Source organism: Uloborus diversus, chromosome 1, assembly GCF_026930045.1.
Source record: "Uloborus diversus isolate 005 chromosome 1, Udiv.v.3.1, whole genome shotgun sequence".
Classification (NCBI taxonomy): domain Eukaryota; kingdom Metazoa; phylum Arthropoda; class Arachnida; order Araneae; family Uloboridae; genus Uloborus; species Uloborus diversus.
In genome coordinates, this window is record NC_072731.1 from 29,703,268 (window position 1) to 29,709,396 (window position 6,129).

A 6,129-nucleotide genomic window follows, 5' to 3' on the forward strand; every position below is an offset into this window, starting at 1 on the left:
CCAATGAGTTGGTAATCTTTAAGAATAATTCAATAGATGTAGGTTGTAGGCATACAAGATAAGAAATATACATAGAGCTATCAAATTCAACCAGATGGCATTGAAAAACGAAGAAAAATGTCCCCTTTTACACGAGGAACAAACTAAAAATGTAAAACCCAAGAACATATTAAAATTTAAACACTTACAGCAGCGTTTCTTAACCTTTTTTGCCTCACAAACCGAGAAAATGTTTTGCAAAAAATTCCCAAACCGGAGAGTTTTTTTTTTTTTTTTTGTGAAAATAAGTTTTACTCACAGAGCGATGAAAATTTGAAAAAAAAAAAAAAGAAAGAAAAAAAAGAAAACGAAAGAGAAAAACAGCTGAAGTGCATTCCACCCCTTTTCTTCTTTTTTTAAATTACATAGTATATCTTTTGGGAAAAAATAATTAATTAATTAATTAATAAATAAGCTTTAGACTCACGCACCATTGTGAAAAAAATAGCGGGAGTGTGAGAGGTTTTTTTTATTATCCTTTTTTACAAAATAAATAAATAAAATGATAATAAATAAATATATGAATAAATAAAATTTTTCTTGATATAGAAGAAAAACAACTAAAGAAAATTTTAACTTTAAGGTTTTAGACAGCAAATTCTTGTAATAACTGTACATAAGTTACTATATGTCGTATAGTATATCATTACGTTATTTTATTTTTATTTTATTTATTTATTTATCTATTGTTGTGGACTAGCAAAAATCTCACAGGATCGGTCAAAATTTTCTGCGGACCGGTGCACCGGCCGGCCGGACCACCGGTCGAGAATCGCTGATTTAGAGCATAAAACATTACTTGGAATATTTTTCTACCAGGAACGTCCTGATGGGAGGTCACGGGAGGTCTCTGTGTGTGCTCTTGCAAATTTTGCCTGCAATTCGGTAAATTCAGAAACAATTTTGCAGCACTGAGAGGAGACTCTTTTTCACTTTTAAAAAGTTCTTAAAATTGTTTTCAATATATATGATGTCTTATGTTCGTTATCATTAGATATTATGTATCTATGATAGCGTATTTTATCATCCGGTAAAATTCGAATTTCACTCGGCAAATCGAGAATTTTCGCACTTCCAAAAAATTTTAGTTCAGGGATCTCCTGTTAACACATTTATAATACGCATGAAATAAGTTTTTAATATTCAAGCCCAGTGGCAGTGACCCCCCCCCCCCCGCCTCTTTATGTATATATATATATATATATATATATATATATATATATATATATATATATATATATATATATATACAGGGGCGGCAAATAGGGGGTCAAGAGGGGGCGGTCGCACCCCCAAATTTTTTGAGAGGAATGATAAAAAATGAGCAACTTCAATTTATGTAAATCGCAAAACAATGTTCATGAAAATAGAATCTTACTGGTTCTCCGTAATTATTGATGAAACTTGACCCGTTTCCAAATATGAGCAAGTGTTTTCTGTTTTTTGAATGATTTATTAGAAATTCATCAATCCTTTATCGGACTTTTCAGAACAAAAAAACTGATGAAGAATCATGGTTAGTTTTAACTAAAGACGTAATTTCCTCATATAGGCTAAATATTTCATTTTTGTGTGCTCTCTGCAATTGTGATTATGAGGCCCGTGCAGTGGTGTGGCTGCATGATTTTCACAACAAAATGCCTTGGAATTTTACATTCATTGTTACGCTCATATTTTAAGCAGGGCTGCGGAGTCGGAAGGAAAATGGCCGACTCCGACCCCGACTCCGACTCCTGGATTTTGAAACGCCCGACTCCGACTCCAACTCCGACTCCGACTCAGGATGTTTTTGATTTTTTTAATTGTATTTTTTCAACTCCCTCTCTCCCTTCAGGGGAAGGGGGAAAACCTCTAAACAGAGATTGAAATATTGATTCCTTTTCATGAAAATTTTGCATTTTGTTTTTTATTGTAAACCCAAGACGCATACAACGTTAGAAATTCAATTTAAAAATCAAATTTTCCTACAGTTACGAGTTAAGAAGTGAGATGACTTAAAAATCCCTTTTAAAAAATTTGAAAAGGATTATCTGCAATTTGCCCCCCTTTAATGTTTAACAAATAGATATTGATCAAATCGTGTGCTTTCAATTTTTGAAAGCTGTAACTTGAGATCAAAAAAGCTTTTTTTTTTTTTCTAAATCCAAGTTCTTGAGAGGGGGTGGTTTTCCCTGGGTGACACCCATCAGGTAGATGACACCCAAAGTTAATTTCAGAGTTTATAAATACTTTAATTCTGAAAATTTTCGCGAATATATTTTAAATTATATTTCATCAATAAAATTTCAACGAAAATAGGGCACATATACATCAGGAGCTAATTTTACACAAAATGCGGCCGGTATACAAATTTGTACGAATAGCTTTTACTATACCAATATTTCTTCTTCGCTAAATTTTTAATTTAAATTTTATTGTCTGCTTTAGAATTAACCTTAATATTAAGATTTTAAGATTAGCTGCAATTATTGAGTGTTGCAATCAAGAAATCATTTACACTTATTTTGCTCCATACTTTTTAGTGAGAACCAAGCTTATAGAAATAGTCTTAATAAAGAAAAAAACATTAGATTATTTTTCATCGGATCTTTTGGATTCGTGCTTTCGCGCCAGAACGTTTTTGAATTTGTCGATCACCCTTAAACGTTTCAACCTTAGCTACGGGCCTCGACTTATTAATTTGTTACGTTTCTTTCGCTATTTTATAACTAAGATCGAACAAAACACTATATTTCTATTTTTATTTGAAAGTGATTACTTGAAAATGTTAGGCAACAAAACCGTTTGCTGACAGTCGCTATTAGTTAAGTTAAAAAGCAAGCAAACTAGAGGACGGCTACAGTAAGTTCGGTAAGCATTCAGGCTAGCTGATTGCCATAATGGCAGTTATTTTCTCATTAGTATCTTTTTATACATGTAATTGAACCAATTGGTAGTCAGTTTTTAAAAAATGCAAGGAGAGTCAGTGAAAAGGAAAGAAAAAAAGAAACCCGGAGTCGGAGTCGGCAAGTTTTCTAAGAAATCCGACTCCGACTCCTTTACCCCAAAATCAGTCCGACTCCGACTCTTCGACTCCGACTCCGACTCCGACTCCACAGCCCTGATTTTAAGTGTGTCTATTTAATGATTGTTCACCACCATTTTCTTTTTCCAGAAACACATTTCAGCTACTCAATGCATAATATCATTTTATGTTATGCTTCTTAAAAATACATACTATTGTTGAAAAAAATATCTCACATCAACAAATATCTTTCCTGGGGGCTCTTTAACTATGCAATCTCGAAGTGACACAAGAGGATCTTCAAGAGACAACACAAGATGGTTTTTATACCATAAAAATCCTCCTCGATAATTTCAAAGCAGTGATTTTAGAAAACGACCCTTTCAATAATGAAAAAGCTACTGTCCTTAAACACATCTTCGTTTGAATGCTTATTCGCTTTGTTTGTATTGTGGAGAGTTTTTGAACAATGCTTTACTCTATCAAAACATCTTCAATCAGCTAAACTTAATTTTTGGAATGTTCAAGCTTCAGTTCAAACTACAATTGAAACTATTAATAAATTTCACGCAGATGTATATTTCAACCAAGCGTGGATCATTTCAAAAAAATTCTTACTCCAAGATAATTTTTAAAAAGCGCAAAGAATATTCAAATGACTTTAGAAGAGGTGACCAAAATGCATATTGATTTAACATATTGTATAAAATAATAGAATCAGTTTCTAATAAAACTAGCACAATATTTGATGATAAATATTTTCTCGTATTGTTAGCTCTCTATTATCTGGATTGGATATTCAAAACAAAAAATAAAATGTTTCAACTATAAGTAGAATTTATAGCATGAGGCAAGAAGAATTGTTTAGAGACTAAACTAGACTAGACTGTTCAATGGTGAAAAATGAAGACCATAACAATTTTTAAAGTTACTAGGGTGATTTTGACGAGCAAGATGTGAAACGTGTGTTTTCATACGTAACTTTGTTACTTCAATTATTTTTCAACTATTCGTATCAGTTCAGCTAGTAGAAAAAAATCATTTTCGTGTCTGAGGAAAATAGAATTATTTTCGAGGTACAATAGGGACAGAAAAAAAAACTTACTGAAAAAGAGCATGACATTGGGCATTGATGGATTAGTAACCTGATTTCCTGTTCTTCCGTATTTTAAAGATCAAGCATCAAAACTTTATTAAAAGATGAAAACTGTAGTATCAAGATACTTTGTATGATAACATATTATAAAATAAATTACAAATTTTGTCACAATTTTTTTTTTTCATTCTAAACCCATATAATGATTACTTGCTGTTAGCCAATATGTGTTTTGTTCCATACTGAGATAATTCATATTTAAGAAATTCGACCCCCCAAACGAAATGCTGAAATGCCGCCCCTGTATATATATATATATATATATATATATATATATGTATGTGTGTGTGTGTGTGTGTGTGTATGTGTATTTCTTTCCAATTTAGGAACCAAAACTAGAAGATTATAAAAAGAAGAAGCAGAAATGTCAAAATTTTCAGAGCATAATTATTTGTTTTACTTTGTATATCTGTTTATGAAACATAATTTAGCACAAGCAGTAACTTTTAGCTTATGCATTCATTGTTTAGATATTAGTTAATCAGTCGTTTTACTTAAACAAGTCATACTTGTTCAATGAAATTATTACCGAGTGTTTGTGACATCTCAAAATACTTTGGGGTAAGTAATGTAAATATAATTTATGTCGAAGTTTTCTTTGGGGATACTCACTGTGTACAAAATTCTTCAAAATCTCAATAAAAACGTGAGTTAAGTTGTTAGATTTGTATCAATTACCAATCAAAACCAGCCCTAGCAAAATTTTGTACTCCCCCCCCCCTTTATTTTCATTTTTTTTCGTTGTCTCTAAAAGTTCTATGGCTTTTGATTGTCGTTTTTATTGCCCCTCCCCCCTCTTTTTCAGCCACAATCGTCGCCTCTGTTCAAGCCCAAACAATTTTGTCGCAATCTTAATTGTTCCTGCTACAAAAATAATCTCTTACTTAATTACTGGTTTCGAGAAGAAAGCATAAGCCCAATAGCCCTCTGCATGGGGACGCAGTGCCCATGAATAGCTCCACTGCTTTGGGACCGTCCACAAATGAGGCTGTGAGAAGCAAAAGGATGTAAGTGCCAAAATTAAAAGTTTAGAGATTACCAGTTAGTACAAATGGTAGGTGAACCTTTCCTCCGTTTGGGGCAAGAGATAGTACTAGTAGCCCTGGTAGGTGCTGCTATACAGTATGATTTAGGAACATTTTTCAAACAAAGATTACCTAGGACAGCAATTTTAAGCGCGTTTTACTCAAAAGTTGAAAATGTGCACTTACATCCCTTTGCTTTTCAGTGCCTCAAATGATGTCACGCTTTGAGGTGGGAGGGGGTTTGTGAAATTGTGAGTTTTTAACAAGAGGAGGAAGAAGATTTCTAAAAGTGTGATATCTCGCTTTTTTTTAATAACAACATGCATATGAAAAGCAGCGTGGCACGATACAGAGTGGGGAAGGTTAAGGCAAACTGCGACACTTTGTGACACGGGGGAGAGGGAGATAAATTTTTTGAAAGAAAGGTACGACATCATTTATGTACAGCCATATCTGTCACGCCGTGATTTTTGCAAAAAATCGTTCTTGATTTCAAAGTTTCATCACAAGGCCGCATACGACGGGAACTTATGCCCACTTTATTATTAAATTGTTTGTTTTGAACTCATGTCCCAAACAAAACATAAACAAAGGCACGATTCAGTAATTTCGTTACGCATATTATGCGATTCAAGACCTTCTCTGTCTTTACTATCTTCCAATAATATTTATTCTCTGCAAAAAAACTGACTCTTCATTCACCATCTGTCGCGTGCAACATCGAGATGACCTCAAGCAGTATCCCTTTCCGTGGAAATCGTGATCGATTTCTCCACAAAGACTCTTTTCCTCTCCCTTTAAGCCGGCCCCAACTGGCGTGGGAAGAATGATCGGCAGGCGACGTCTAGCCCGGGACCACGAGGCACGCGCCGGTAAGACGCCTCCCCCTCCATCCCCCTCTCCAT